A 15695-nucleotide genomic window follows, 5' to 3' on the forward strand; every position below is an offset into this window, starting at 1 on the left:
TTGTCACATTTTGAGTGTCACAGGACATTGTGCACTTACTGCAAGGCTGGAGGACCGGACCAATTCTCACATAATGTAGCTAGAAGCAGATAAACTGAGATTCTACATTCGCCAATCCACCTTTCTATGGTTACACTTTCTTTATTCTCCTGCCCCAGCTCTCCACTAGCTGTGACCGTTCCTTCGGTAACAAGGTCAAACAGTTTGGATATTTTGGTATTTTTATTTATGGAGAACGATGGAAATGGAAGGGATGCGGAATACAGGTACTCCCTAGGGGGATGGGGGTTGCACGTGGTGCGGTTGCCATCTCAGGCAGAGATATTGATGAATCCCCTGACAAGGGCACTTTAGATTTCTCCTCCAGTAAGCATGGCTGTGCAGCGATGCGCTGGCCTGTCATTGGTTTGCAGCAAGCCTGCCATTGTGTGGCCTATCATGGCGGGACACGCTTCTCTTCCCAGGCCTCGGCTATGACCAGGTGGGCTCCAGCAGTGCTGCTGCTGCTGTCAGGGCAAAGGCTCGAGGGAAAGCTAAATCAATATGTCAGATAGCATGATCTGCTGTGCACCTGAGGGTGGAGTGAGGGATGAAGAAATGAAATAAAACAATAAGTGTGAAAACCGCTGCAAAATTGCACTTCTAGAATATTAGAACAAGGGAGAGAGGTGCTGGAGGTATAGAATGTTACCTCTCACTCTCCCTCACTCTATTTGGTATCTGGTTTCTGAGCCAGCACCAGAAAATCAACAAATATCCTTTTCGGTCAGGAAAGTTTTTTTTTTCCTATAGAAAATCTCATCCTCTTCCACGGATGTTAACTTTTTCTCTGCCATTTTAAACATAGCTGTAGTAAGCAGCTGCCAAATTGTCCTTACCTTTTAACGTGGGCACGCGCACGCATCGTGCACAATCTGTGCGCGACTCATCTAGTAGACGTGTAGACTCGGTGACAAGCTTTCGAATACAAAAAACCCCATTGAAAAAGACATATCCGTTGCCACGCTGTATCTCTGCTTATCAGCCAGTGTTTACATGAAAAAGCATTGAAAAAAGCCAACTGTGCGCTATGGTAACACGTGGACACGTTCGCGCACAAAACGCACGATATGTGCGGGGATCATAATCCAGGCGTGTAGAGACTGGATCAAAGTTTCCAAACGCAAAAATCCAATTGAAAAACGAGCGTTCCATCGCCCAGTAGCTTCCACTTCTGTTACACAGTAAACCAATGGAGGCGGGACTATGGCCCAGGCTCAGACTGGATACGGAAAGCTGGATCCGGTCCAGACCGGAAATGACCGGATACAGTTAGGGGGGCGGGCCTAAAGAGCCAGAATCAGCGAAAATCTGCGCTAATACTTTTAATCCTTTCATAATGATTAAAGCTAATTAAACTTTGCGGGCTCTACGGGCATGGCAGCGCGGTACAGCGGGAAATCTACGGTCTCTACGGGGATCGCGAGGTATGAGTTAAGTCACACACCACGTGCATTGGTTTTGTGCAATTAATTTGTCCGAAAATATATATTTTACTGTTTATACATTCACATACAGTAGTTGGCGATAAAGCAACAACATTTTAATTCAGAACGAGGTTGATTTTTCACCGCAAATAAAGGGCATCATCTATGAGCAGTGTTGGGCAAATTACTTAAAAAAAGTAATTAGTTATAGTTACTAGTTACTTCTCCAAAAAAGTAACTGAGTTAGTAACTGAATTACTCTATTGTAAAAGTAACTAATTACTAGGAAAAGTAACTATTTGCGTTACAAAGTAAAAAAGAAAAAAAAAAGAAATCCAAAGATTTCAGTTTAAGTAAGTAAATATAAGTATTTTTTTAAAGTAAATTAGAGTAAAAAAAATCGATTCAGACAGATTACAGTATTTTCTGCCTTTCATGCTTTTCAAGGAAAAAAAATACCTTATATCGCTTTTTTGATGCCTTCCATTATTATTCTCAAGGGGGAAAAAATACCTCATGTCATTTTGCTTCACGTGTGGACACAGAGAGGAGGGGAGATCTGTCGCAAATAAAACTAAACTAAACAAAGGTTTAGGCAGTTATACATCGACATTTAATCTCTGCATAAGGATTTAAGGATGCTAGCTAATGATTCCAAGAAGAGCTGTTATCAACAATCACAGAGTATTTTGTTGGGACTGGAAATTACTTAATGAGCTGCTGGTGTGGATTCTTGCAACTCCGTGAGTCATTTATTTATTTATTTTTGCAAGACCGACACACGGGGGCTTTCTCTCTCTCTCTTTCTCTGCACCCTTTCTCTGCACCCTCTCTCTCTCTCTCTCTCTCTCTCTCTCTCTCTCTCTCTCGACACACGACACGGGGGCTTTCTCTCTCTCTTTCTCTGCACCCTCTCTCTCTCTCTCTCTCTCTCTCTCTCTCTCTCTCTCTCGACACACGACACAGGGGCTTTCTCTCTCTCTTTCTCTGCACCCTCTCTCTCTCTCTCTCTCTCTCTCTCTATCTCGACACACGACACGGGGGCTTTCTCTCTCTCTTTCTCTGCACCCTCTCTCTCTCTCTCTCTTTCTCTGCACCCTATCTCTCTCTCTCTCTCTCTCTCTCTCTCAACCATCGTGACAGCTGGGGACGCTTGTAACGGAGCACATTTCATTGTCAGTAACGGTAGCGGCGTTGTAGCGATGGAAATTGTAATTAATTAGATTACCCGTTTCTGAAAAAAATAGCGGCGTTATGTAACGCCGTTTATTTAAACGCCGTTATACCCAACACTGTCTATGAGTCATCATGAATGAGGCATCATCTACTGTATATGAATCATTTGAAGAACACATTTTCAGATAATTTATTCATCACACACGAGTAAAGACCTTCACAGACAGCTACAGTAATTTAAAGGGCCCTGCTTACTATTCTGATGGCTTCTTGTATAAATAATGTACTTGAATGCCTCTTAATCTGTCAAAATAAATAAAATGCAATGACCGCCAAAGACAAGCATGGGTGGGTTGTTAGAAACTGCTACTGTAACTGTGCGTCAGAGACCACGACAAGCTAAACTCAATACTGTACAGTAGGCTTTGGGGCACCGTGGGTATCTTGTCAAATCTTTCAAAGCATCAATGTTCAAGTCACTTTTAGAGTACATTAGGTTATTGGATTCTGTGAGGTAGCTGAGGCAATGATCCTTTAATCTCTGCGTTCTGGCTAGTCACTCACTAAGCGCAAGGTGAGCTAGGCTTTCAATGACTGACTTGACAGCCTAACTGATTGTGTGTGTGTGTGTGTGTGTGTGTGTGTGTGTGTGTGTGTGTGTGTGTGTGTGTGTGTGTGTGTGTGTGTGCATGCTGCTCCTGCTTGCTACTCACTGCTTTCAGCTACTGCCGCCGACTAGCCCTCTATGCTCCATCGACTTCAGGAAGGCTTTGGACTCTAACCATGGAGAAATGATGCCTACAATGTTCCTCCCAACCTACTCCGAGCCATTGGGACCATGTCCACAGGAACGAGAGCCCAAGTGACAATGCTGGACGGTAACAGCGAGGAGTTCAACATCCAAACCAGAGTGCTGCAGGGAAACACCCTAGCCTCCGTCCTTTTTATAATAGTATTGGATTGTGGAGTGGTGGAGTTAGAGCGTGCTAAGGTTGACCTCAGGCTAAATGCAAAGAAAACTGAGGAGATAACCTATAACCTCCCCCAAGAACATCTGAACCTGACAACAACAGAGGGCATTGCGTTAAAGGAGGTCAGTGACTTTAAATACCTGGGCGCATGGGTCAGCTCCACGGAAAAGTACCTTAATGTGAGGAAAGCACTTGCCTGGAGAGCATTTAATGGCATGACCAGTGTGTGGAAATCCAACGTCCCCCATTTCCCCAGTATCTTCACTACGGCTGTGAATGCTGGACACAAACACAAGCCCTAAAAAAGTCCCTGGACGGGTGCTACACCAGAATGTTACTGTACGTATGGTACTGAACATAAACCAGGATGAGCACATTACCAACAAGCGTCTGTGCAGAGCACGACCAAGTGTATCAGAGAAGATGGGAGCCAGGAGGATGAGAACAGCCGGCCACTGCCACCGACACCAAGAACTCCTGGACAGAAATCTTGTACTGTGGTAACAAACACACGGGCATCGATCAAGAGGACTTCCCACACCTACCTACGTGAACATACTAAAGAAAGATGCTGGTGCAGAAAGCACAAAGGAGCTGGCCACATGTATGGAGAACCGAGAAGACTGGAGACACCGATGGAGGGCTGGTTTGAGGACGACGTACTGTAGAGAGATTGACTTCAGGAAACGGAGTCCTCCGCAGTTAAATTAACAAACAGGAATGCTAACCGGTGATCTCACTATCTCTGGTTCTCTGTATTCTTTTGAGGCAGAAAGACTCTCAGCTCAATTATTGTGACAAGCTCAGCTTCTCTCTCCTTGCCTCAGAAGCTGACCTGGATCTGTCTGTATGGCATCCTGGAAACATTGCAGTCAAACGATGCGAAAATGGAAAACATAGAAGTTGCTTCATTGCCTCTCTTCTTCCCGTCTCTTCCTCATTTATTGTTTGAAGAGCTTTTTGTTTTATTACATTCTATTCTTTTTTTCCAGCATGCTGGTCTAAAAAAAAATCACACCCAATGTGAAGTGAGCGGTGGTCGTGCTTGCATAACGTCTTCAGACTAGGATTTGAGTCTAGGATGTACAGGCTATGCTACACACACACGTTTTTTTATGGCAAAACGCTGGGGAAAAAGGCTACAGACATACGACATATGACATCACTAGACAAACATGATGCTACGTACACACATTTTGCTATGGCAAAACGCTGAGGAAAAAGGCTACAGACACACGCACAGCCACTCTATGGAGCGGTTTAGAACCGCTCAATAAATAATAATAATAATAAAAGTTCAACACTCCTCTCATTCAAAGGACGCAAGGGGACAGAGACGGAAATATGAATAACTAGAATAGTGCGCTTGTTGGAACACAGATCCCCACCAGGCCACGATGCCTACCCATGGCTGTGTCGATCATGGGGTGCAGCTGTCAGGACTCAGGACACACAGAAGAAAGCAAACGAGTACCTCCTCCAATAGAATAGTTTATCGTAGGCAAAAGCACTCTTGTTTAGTACTTACTTTTTACAATTGAGACATGACTTGACCACACCAGTAATTTAGAAGGGTCACTAAATGTTGCTGAGAAGGTTGAAGTAAAATGTCAGTTGGTACTTCTTGAAATTAACCATTTACACATGACAATAATCTGTTAGTGAAAAATCCAGCTCTCATCACACAAGGAAAGCACACAGGGCAAGGAGGTTGTTTGTCTTAAAGACTTGTGTATTAATGAACTAGCTAAGTACCACACTTTCTCAGAGCAACCAAATGGCATTCTGGTCTTTCACTTACTTCTCAAACCAACATACACTAAGTGACTGCTATTAATTCTGAGTGAACCAATGCTGCCTTGTAGCTTTTACCACCTTTTTAAATGTCCACTGCGTGAATTGTGTTTGATCTGCTGTGTGGACTTCTTGAACAAGCAGTGTCAGGCCACTTCAGCCCTTTCTAATTGATGAAACCATTCCATTTCAGAGTTGCTGAGTGGGCTGCTTGAAGTCAGTTGAGTCAACCCAATATATTTTTGATAATGAGCATAAAAAGGGGTTGAGAATACCGTATGTTAGTCTGATGTGCTGGTACATTATGTCCACCTGACATGCCTAGTGGAGGGCGATTTTAAACACTAGTGTTATATATTACTAAATCACCGGGGCGTGTCACAGTCTTCCTTTAGCGAAGTACCATTGACATTCTATGTAGACCGGTTGACCCTAAAGACGGACAACTAAAAGTCTTTTACTCAAACATCTACTGTAATCACATCAAATACTGTATCAAGTAATCACTTATAAGTAATACAGCACCTCACATAACAGTACAGTCAGAATAAAATGGTCTTCAAAGTAGCCCTAGAAGAAAAATATGTTTTCCTTTTTCAAGCAATTTCCCCAGATAGCCGGGGACCCAGTCCATCAAAATGGGAGAGGACCTGTGATGTTCTGCCGTACTTTTTATTTTTGTTTTATCTATTAGTTTGGTCATTAAGGTCCTTAGAATGAGAGGTCTGCTCTGCCGGAAACATCGCGAAAAAAAGTTATGGCCATTTGTATATTCACTGTCCCATTGACTCACTACACAGGAACAGAAAAATATTTAAAAAAGAAAATAATCTGCTTTAAGTAGCACGTGAGGGGTCAAACTGGGGGGTTATCATGATTCTGAATCCATTGCAAGCATTTGTTTTGCATGAAAAACATTCCTGGGCGAAATGTCTGCCCCAGAAAACGGTGAAAAGTGTTTTCTGGGGCCGAAATTTTGCCCAAGGAATATGTTTCATGCAAAACAAATGCTTGCAATGGATTCAGAATCACGAAGAACCCCATGACCAAACTAATAGATACAACAGAAATAAAAAGTACGGCAGAACATCACAGGTTCAACCCTATTCCTTGAGCATTTGGGTCCCCGACTACAAACCCCAAAAGTTTGCCTGTGTATTCCTGACCCACCCACACAGTCTGGCATTAGAATATAACATTTCTCTCTTGCCTACAACCTACAACAGGCCTTACTGAATTCTCGTCTTCAGATCTAGCAGATCTATGCAACATAAGACTTTTCTAGGGTTTCTGTAGGGTTTCCCTCTGTGACATGAATTGCCAGAAAGTTTGAATACTCCCTGAAGGGTAAGAAAAAAAGAAGGAAACTAAAGAATGAGGAAAACAGAGTGAAGGAGATGCTGACTTTAGGGCTAAGCTTGGACAGAGAGAGAAAGAGAGAGAGAGAAAGAGAGAGAGAGAGAGAGAGAGAGAGAGAGAGAGAGAGAGAGAGAGAGAGACTCATAGGCTTTAATAGATCTCAATCATTACTTCATAATGAGCCCATGTCAGACCATGCTCAGCAGAACATATTCCTATCAGATGCAGTGACTTCGTCTTGACAGCAATGCTTTGAAGCACAAGTCATGCAGAGTTTAGGCCTTTGATTTACGATGAAGATGTACTGGTATTGGTATTGCCGGTGCCAGTGCATGGAACACACAGCTTGATTCCAGTTCCAGGAAGATCTAATAATTTGTGAAACTGGTAGAAAATCTTGAACACAGCGGGTGTTCATTTGTCCTCAAATCTTACAATGGTGAAAGATGGCTTTCGCAGTCATTATTTGTATTACTATTGCTTTTTATCTGAGAGAGGGAGGAAAAAGAGAACACTTTTTGTGACTAACTCTTCACTGGCTCACCTACTGTGTGTTTTTTGTGTGAAACACTTAACTATCCACTTTGTCTTTTATTCTTCCCCAAGGCCTCTCCAGTAACATTTCTTTCCCTTGCAAACAGCTCGACAGAGTTTCAATACATTAAGCCTTTCACTTGATAGATGTTGTTTACTGTTAGGTGATGAGTCTGAGATTAGTTAAGGCTATGGAGCGGGAATCAATTACCAAAACGGCACACTGGTATTGAGGCCATGGGCTTATCTTTGATACACTATACCTAATGTGCCTTGTGGGCATAATAAGTCCACCAGTATGGGTTGGGGTTTCCCTGAAATAATTCCATGTCCCCAGATGTCCCTGATGTATCTCTAATATCTGCTTTTTAAAGAAGTGCGATTTCTGCAGTGCAGTATTTTGAAGAAAAAACATTCTACATTTTGTTAGGATCCAAGTTCAAATAGGACTCCTGTCATGTCTCACATTTCTCTCCTTTCACTGTCCCTTGGTTTCCTGTCTCTCCTATCTAAATTAAAACCAAGAATCATCTGTTGGCTATTCGAAAATAGCAGATCTACAAGCTCACAGCATGTCACTTTGTGCCGCGCTGTGAGCTTCCTTGAACATCTGCTATTTTTGAACATTTTGGAAAATGATTGTGTTTCTCTTTATACCTTTGAATATATTAACACAAATCTTCTCTTCTGGGGGCCACTGAAACAGTAAGCTGGGGTTGTACAACGTGGTGCGTGCCTGGTGTGACTACAGTCTAGGAAAAGTGTTTGGCAATTCAAATATATACAGTAGGTGGTCGTAATTTGATATTTTCTGTAAAACTTTTCCCTTATAATGACATGGCCCAAAATTGACGCAAGGTTAAAAGTGGCTGAAGTAAGGTAACTATTATATCAGATGGTAAATTACTGTATAATGCCCAATGCTGACAGCTCTGGTCATTTACAGTACTGTGAGTGCATCATCTAGCAGCTAGACTAACAGTTAGCAAAAGTATACTGTACCGTAGATATACAATATAGAAAAAAGCTAAAGAATAGAAATAGGTTCATGTGTCGCTGCCTGTGTATACATTATGATCATTGTGACAACTTCAAAACAACTTGTGATTTCAAATGTCCTTGTACCTTAAAAATGCCCAGAGGTTGCTGTGCACACTGTAAAGCCACAAACAAATGGAACTCCACAATGTAGTGCCCCGGCCTGCCCGTAGCGATATGAGGAGTCCTCTACATGTACTGTACCAGCAATTTAAAGGGCTTACACCTGATGTCATCAAGGTCTTTTATGATGCTGATGTTAGGTGATAGCCTACTCCTCCACATAAATCAAAGATCAAATTACCATGTCTATTATTATATAAAAATGGGACAAGCCCGGGGATAAGCCAATAAATAGGCCTGCATCATTTATCAAAAGCCCAAATTATTGTAGAATTTTTCTTGATAGGCAAACAGCACTGTTGAAAACGGATCTGAAGGGATTTGTTGATGGTGTAATGAAATGAATGTTCCAATGGTACCATAGTGCAAAAGCCTTAAGAGGACAAACTGCTGGTATTTGCAGAATGTACAGCAGGTGCAGCAAATAAGTGATATTAGTGTTGAATAGAGAAAAGAGGAAGCGCTGTGTGGGTCCGTAGATATCAGAAACTGAGAAACAGCTGCTCATTGGAGAGGGTTCAATTGTATGCAAACACACAGTCATTTCCTTCTTTGAAGTAGTAAGCTATGAGACACCAGGTGAACTTAGAGGTTCCAAGGCACTCCGCTCAGTTGAGATTTAAAACGTCTTCATTATCGTTTCGGTTGAAGAGCCTTCATCAGGGTCAGGGTCCAATGATGAAGGAACGATGAAGGCTCTTGAGGTGAAACACTTTGGCCGTTCTTTGCTAAGCTGAAAGCCATGATGATAATCAGTGGTGTTAAGTAACTAAGTCAATTTACTTAAGTACTGTACTTAAGTACATTTTTTAGGTATTTGTACTTTACTTGAGTTACTTTTCTGATGTATTTTACTCCATTACATCTCAGATCCAAATATTGTTGCGATCGTAGGTCAGTCATGCCTCATGGTCACTCTCCATATACAGTATGGCCAAGACAGAATTCCTTTGCAAGTGTGACTCATGTCACGGTAACCACACTTGCAAATTAATGATGTCCTTGTCCCTTTTATGCCCATATATGGAGATCCCTGATGTCATCAATATTAGGTCCACTGGGAATGCCCATACATGGACATATTGTGTGAGTCTCTGATCTTTCAGCGCAACCTTGCCCTTAGGGCGTCTTACTGGTACTTTTACTCCACTACAATTATTTGAACACTTAAGTTACTAGTTATTTGTAGATTTTGACACTTTAACCACTTCAGTTCTAAATACATTTGTGCCATTTGAAAATAGCCGATCTATAAGCTCACAATGTCTCACGATGCAGCACATTATGAGCTTATAGAATAGATCTGCTATGTTCAAAAGATTGTTCAAACTTGAAATGGGACGTTATGCATAATGCATACTTTTACTTTTGGTACTTGAAGTACATTTTGATGCCAATATTTGTACTTTTACTCAAGTACATTTTGAATTCTGGACTTCATATATTATATATTTCTATATTGCAGTATTGATACTTTTACTTAAAGGGGAGCTCCGGTCGTTTTCAAGGGCTTTTGTAATCCCATAATATGATATTCGAACTTGGAAAACAAAAAAGAATTTTATTTTGGATGTACATTTACATTTTTTTGGAAACGCGAAGCTATGACCTCACTTCCTACAGCACCTCCTACAGCACCCATAATCCTTTGCGCAAGCAGCGCTTGGAGAGAGACGAGAGCCAAAGCTAAGCTAACAGCGTAACCATGATAACATCCTCGCTGCGTTGCTGTTTTAGTTTGTTTGTGCTGTTGCTGTTGGTTGGAAGTCACGTAGTAAGAAGATGGGATGTTATGACCGCAGTGATGCTGAGCAGTTGTAGAAGTTTTGAAACGTGTGCAACTGTGTCGGTGAAACAACATGGCATTGTTGTTTTACCGTGGTGTGATGATTGAATGAAGCCGAGCGACGGAGCGAGCCCCGGGTGCTGCTGCACAGAGATGTAATGGCAGGATTGATGGACACAATGCAAAGCTAAGAAAACAAAGACCACAATAAAGGAGAACGCGGTTCCATCTGTATTCCCCCAAATACGGTGAATGGACAACTGCTGCCTTGTAAAAAGAAGCAGAACATAGGTATGTACTGTATGTTTGGAATTAAAATGCCACTCTACGAAACATAATGTATAATGTACAAGCAAAGGTTGCAACTTGATTCATGTTTGTAACACTTATTGTGTTGTCATCTCTTGTCTTTAGAATCATCCATCTAATGGGTGGAGAGGCTTCATATCAAGGTGTATTCTTTCAAGAGGTAGGACTACCTTTAGGCTATTGTTATTGCTAGCGATGCTACTCTTTAGCCTGTAACAGCATTGCGGTTCCAACATTAATGTAAATGTGCGGGGCACCCACAAGTGGTGAGATAAAAGTCAACAGAGGGGACTGTATTATAATGTATATGAATCGACAAACAACCCCTCCCCCAGTGGCTGCACAGTAATTATGATGTAACGTGAGCTATAATAAATGATGATGATGATGATGATGATAATACCCTCTGATTCCTAGTGTAGGCAACCAAACGTTGGGTACTTACAACTGTGAAGTGTGTGAATCACTAGAATATATTTTATTCAGACAAACTCATAAACAAACTGAATCCACATAACTCCACTAAAACATATAGCAGTACTGTAACACTCCCCTTCCCTCATTGACCATACATGAAGCTAGATCGCATTGTTTTTTTTTTTTTTTACTGATTAGGTGCGTGGTCTAAATGTTATTGTTTTTCTAGATTGATATTCCTATGCATTTGTTATATTGTTGTTGATGTACTGACATTATCCTATTATATTGATATATTACCTGCTTATTGTAAATCGCTTTGGATTAAAATCTGCTAAATGCCTGAATTGTAATCATCCAGCACTTTTGCCAGTTACTTTTTATTCTTTTGTACTACACTGTAGTATAAAGTAGGGTTTAAACTTACAAACAAAAAACTGTTTAAATATGGAGATAAGAGGTTTGTGCCCGAGAGCAACCCCCCAACATTACTTGAAAGAAGGTAAAATGCAGTGTTACTGTTGTTAGCTTATAGATCTGTTCTTTTTTTAGCAAACTGGTTTAGGATTCTCATTATTGCATGGTGTGATTACTAGAAATGGGGTAAAAGCTATGGCAACATTTTGAAATGTCATTGTAAAAAATCTGTTTACCCTGAAACTTTTTTCCTCCTCTTTGTCTATAATTGCATAAGGTGCTGACACATCACATAATCCACCGTCCAAGATGATGTCCATAGCAGTCATGCGGGAAGACAGCGGTACAACTGTCTACATCGCCCTTTGAATGAAGAGATCAGGCATTGACACTAAGGCTTGCACACCTGCCCCCGGCAGGTAAATAAAACGTCAGGGCAGGTGAAGTTGGCTTTCAGGTTGCCCGACAGGGCAAGTGCGCTCATTTGAGAGGGGACACAAATGTCTATAAACACAACACGAGTTATCTGTCTAAACACCTGAACGTGGCCAGTGCGCTGTGTCTTCTGGTCTGTGGAATGTAAAATAAGAGCACTATTTACCTATAATGTGCTGTTTTTACTGTTGCTACATTAAAAAATATAAAATAACAAGTGTGAAACCATAGACATATTCAATCATAGCTAAAGTATTTGGTATTTGGATTCGGAGGTATTGAGGTATGACATTTTATCGCACAGCCCCAGAAAGTAAAGAAATAAGTGTTAAATTGCGGTAATTAAAATCGTACCTATCATTTTATAATGGACGATTTACTTTTCGGGCAAGTGGGCATTACCTTCGGGCAAGTAGAACATGACCTGTACTTGCCCGATGGGCAAGTGCCTCTGAGACCTTAGTGTCAACCCCTGGAGATGCCGTAGAAGAAGCAGCTTACTAGGAACTCCCAGGAATATTATTTACTCTCTCGATTCATACAGCAATGTGATCTAATTTTTCAATATTAGACTACTCTAAAGCCTCTTTCAACTCTAATGTTGCCTTGCCTGCTCTGTACACTAAGTCATGAGCTTGTTATTTTAATAAGTCAAATTGGGAAATAAAATAAAAGTGTGAGAATAATTTTCCAATTCCTAGGGAGAAAAATAATCATTTACAAGAATCGTGCAGCCCTTCTGCAGATATAAGTGTCTGCTAAATTTCTAAATTAGATCAGCTAACACAGGGAACATGTCAGAACCCTAAAACATCCGGGACAACCATGTCCTAGCTCTGGTCCAGAGTGTCAGCGATTCTCACTGACACTCTGACAAGCGGCTGACTCAAAGACTAGACCAGGATTTCTATACCCCTACGAGGGCTCAACTTAGGTCAATAAACTAAACTACTTTACTACTCACTTAACCAAAGGTAGTTTTGTGTTGTTGAAAGTCTATTCTCCACGGTGGGAAGCCTCTCAACCCCACCCACTCTGTAAAATACATTATTTTTGTGATGAAATAAAACGCATCCAACTCTGACCGCCGCTTATTTCCAGGTTGTCTGCGGTGGCTTGACGTGGATGCATTTTATTTCATGACAAAAATAATGTATTTTACAGAGTGTGTGGGGTGCTGAGAGGTTTCCCACCGAGGAGAATAGACTTTCAACAACGCAAAACTACCTTTGGTTAGGTGAGTAGCAAAGTAGTTTAGTTTATTTTGACTGAAGTTGAGCCCTCAAACAAGAAATCCTTGTCTAGTCTTTGAGTCACCCGCCTGTCAGAGCATCAGTGAGAATCGCTGACGCTCTGGACCAGAACTACACGTCCCAGACTCTTCTCACTTCTGGCTCCCAAACTGTAGAACGAACTTGCACCTCAGTCTTCCTTTTTCAATTATATTTATTGTATCCTCACCTGTATTACGTGATGTGCATGTTGTTTACATTTATGTTCATACAGGTGCTGTTGAAGCCTTCCACAGTGCTCAAATGCATGCGATTCTGCGCTTCCTGTCCTACATCGCAGTCCTGTCTACATCGCCTTCAGAAGAGATGCGGAAGAAGTGGAACTTACAGTTCCAACCTGGCAGCACACACAATCTTGATGCATACATCGAAATGATCTTGTTTAAAAAATATTAGACTACTAACACTACTCTAACCCCTCTTGCAAATTTAGTTTTGCCTCTGTTGAGAATTGATAGAATGTCATTTGATGGCCGGAGAGTATTGTGAGCTTGTTATTGAAATAAGTCAAATTGGGAAACAAGATGAGAATAGTGTGAGAATAATTGTTCCAATTCGTAGGACTAGGGAGCAAAATAATTATACTTTATCAAGAAGCGTGCCCTTCTGCAGACTAAGTTTCTGCTAAATTATATCAGCTAACAAGGAAGCTGTTCAAACCTTCCCTAATCCATCCAGGACAACGCTCCACAGGTCCTAGCTCTGGTCCATAGCGTTAATGGAGTTCTCCCTAACGTTATGTTCCTCTACCTTCCGCTCCGGCTTGGCAAAACTGGAAAGCCGTCTCGTCTGGTCCCAAAATAACAAAAACTGTTTCGCCCCTCACCAAACCAAAGGTATCAGTGGGGAGTGAAAGTTTACTCTCCTTGGTAGACGCAGTCTGGGCCCCCACCACGCACACTTAATACATTTCAAGGGTGAAATGATGAATATTCCACCGGATGGAGACACTCTTTATGGTTCCAACGTCGTAGAGCTGAATAACACCCAACGAGACTAATGCTCTGTTAATGTGGTCCTCTAACCTGTGCGGAAGTACTGAGCTGGCAATGTGATGGCGAGGACAAATAGTAAAAAAATAGAAATTATGTCTCCATCTGTTGGAATATTTTTCATTTCGCCCTAGAAATATATTTTAAGCGGTGGGGGCTCAGATTGCGTTCACTAAGTAGAGTAAGCTTTCAACACCCCACTGATACCTTTGGTTTGGTGAGGGGCGAAACAGTTTTTGTTATTTTCTGACCAGACGAGACGGCTTTCCGGTTTTGCCAAGCCGGAGCGAAGTTAGGGAGAACTCCACTAACGCTATGGACCAGAGCTAGTGAGCTACACAGGGTCCCAGACTCCACCTTAGCCCTTGCAGGCTTATGCAAAGGTTAAAATGTAATTTAGATAACATTGTATGGAACCTATGCCAGGTTCATTTGTAGACCTGGCATTGTGTGTATACTTTCAATGTAAAAATGTTTTTGATATATTATACTATTTAGACTGACCCTTACCTGTGCTATTTGAAGTGCATGTTGTGTACATTTATATGTTCATACACGTACCTTAATACATGCAGAGATCCTACTCATCCTACACTGGCATGAGAGAACGAGGCATGCTTGCAGTCAACACATTTTGTCCATGTCTTTGTCAGTAGTATCTATGAAGCTACCTTCCTTCTGTAAAGATACATCCATTCCATTCTACCTGTCCTTTGTATGACAGCACAAACTCTTAGAACAATAACTGTTTCAATTTCAGGTGGACTCTAGTCCACACACCAAAAAGGCATACTACAGGCGAACAAAGAATCACATTGTGAATAAAAACAATATAGGCTATTACATTGTCATGAGCTTTTTTGGTTTAATCCTTGCAAACTGTCATATTTTAGATGTCATTCAAGTATTTTTTTATGCCTGCCTTTATCACCCATTATTTGCTGGACTAGAGCAGTGGTTCTTAACCTTTTCAAGCCGTGACCCCCAAAGCAACTGAACTGGGGACCCCCACCCTGATAAGCACTTAGACTGTAGGAGTTGAGGTACAGTATTACATCCGCTTGTTTCCGTTCTACAGATAAATATTGTGAAACTAGCCGATCTACAAGCTCAAACTCCCAGACTCAAAGGTTGAGAACCACTGGACTACAGTAATGCTCTGAAACAGAAGTACTCGCCACTGTTTGTTAAACTGCACAGGCTACAATCGACAATTTGATTGTACTGTGTTTACTGTGTTACAAATAGCAGGTTCACACAGCACTCAATACAGTAAAAACAGAAAAGAAGGAAAATCAAATGTATTGAATCTATTTTATTATATATTATGACAAGGGAAGGATCAGATATTTTCACATCTCTATGCATTTGTTATGTATAATACAATATAATGATGCCAGGGTAAGAAGACGTCGACTCTCCACTTGCGACGACTCTCCAGGACACTCCAAACGATACTGCAGTGCCTGCAGTGAGAAGAAGAAAAGACTGTAACATGTTGCATTGTCTCTGTCACTCACAAAGGGTTCATCGCCATACCAGCTTAGCAATTAGTCACTTATCTCCCAGACTCCCTCCCCAGTCAG

General features: G+C 41.5%; 1 protein-coding gene and 1 long non-coding RNA gene across 2 annotated transcripts in view; one reads left to right on the top strand and one right to left on the bottom strand.

Moving 5' to 3' along the window:
* slc36a4 (solute carrier family 36 member 4) overlaps nucleotides 1-15695 on the bottom strand; it is a 177619-nt gene that overhangs the window by 34565 nt on the left and 127359 nt on the right. The window lies entirely within an intron of this gene.
* On the top strand, nucleotides 9959-14222 carry LOC308289843. The gene is made up of 4 exons (XR_013962270.1): nucleotides 9959-10538; nucleotides 10662-10716; nucleotides 11668-11809; nucleotides 13332-14222. It is a non-coding gene; the product is annotated as an uncharacterized lncRNA (long non-coding RNA).

This window comes from Nannobrachium achirus (genome assembly GCF_963921795.1).
Source record: "Nannobrachium achirus genome assembly, chromosome: 8".
Classification (NCBI taxonomy): Eukaryota; Metazoa; Chordata; class Actinopteri; order Myctophiformes; family Myctophidae; genus Nannobrachium; species Nannobrachium achirus.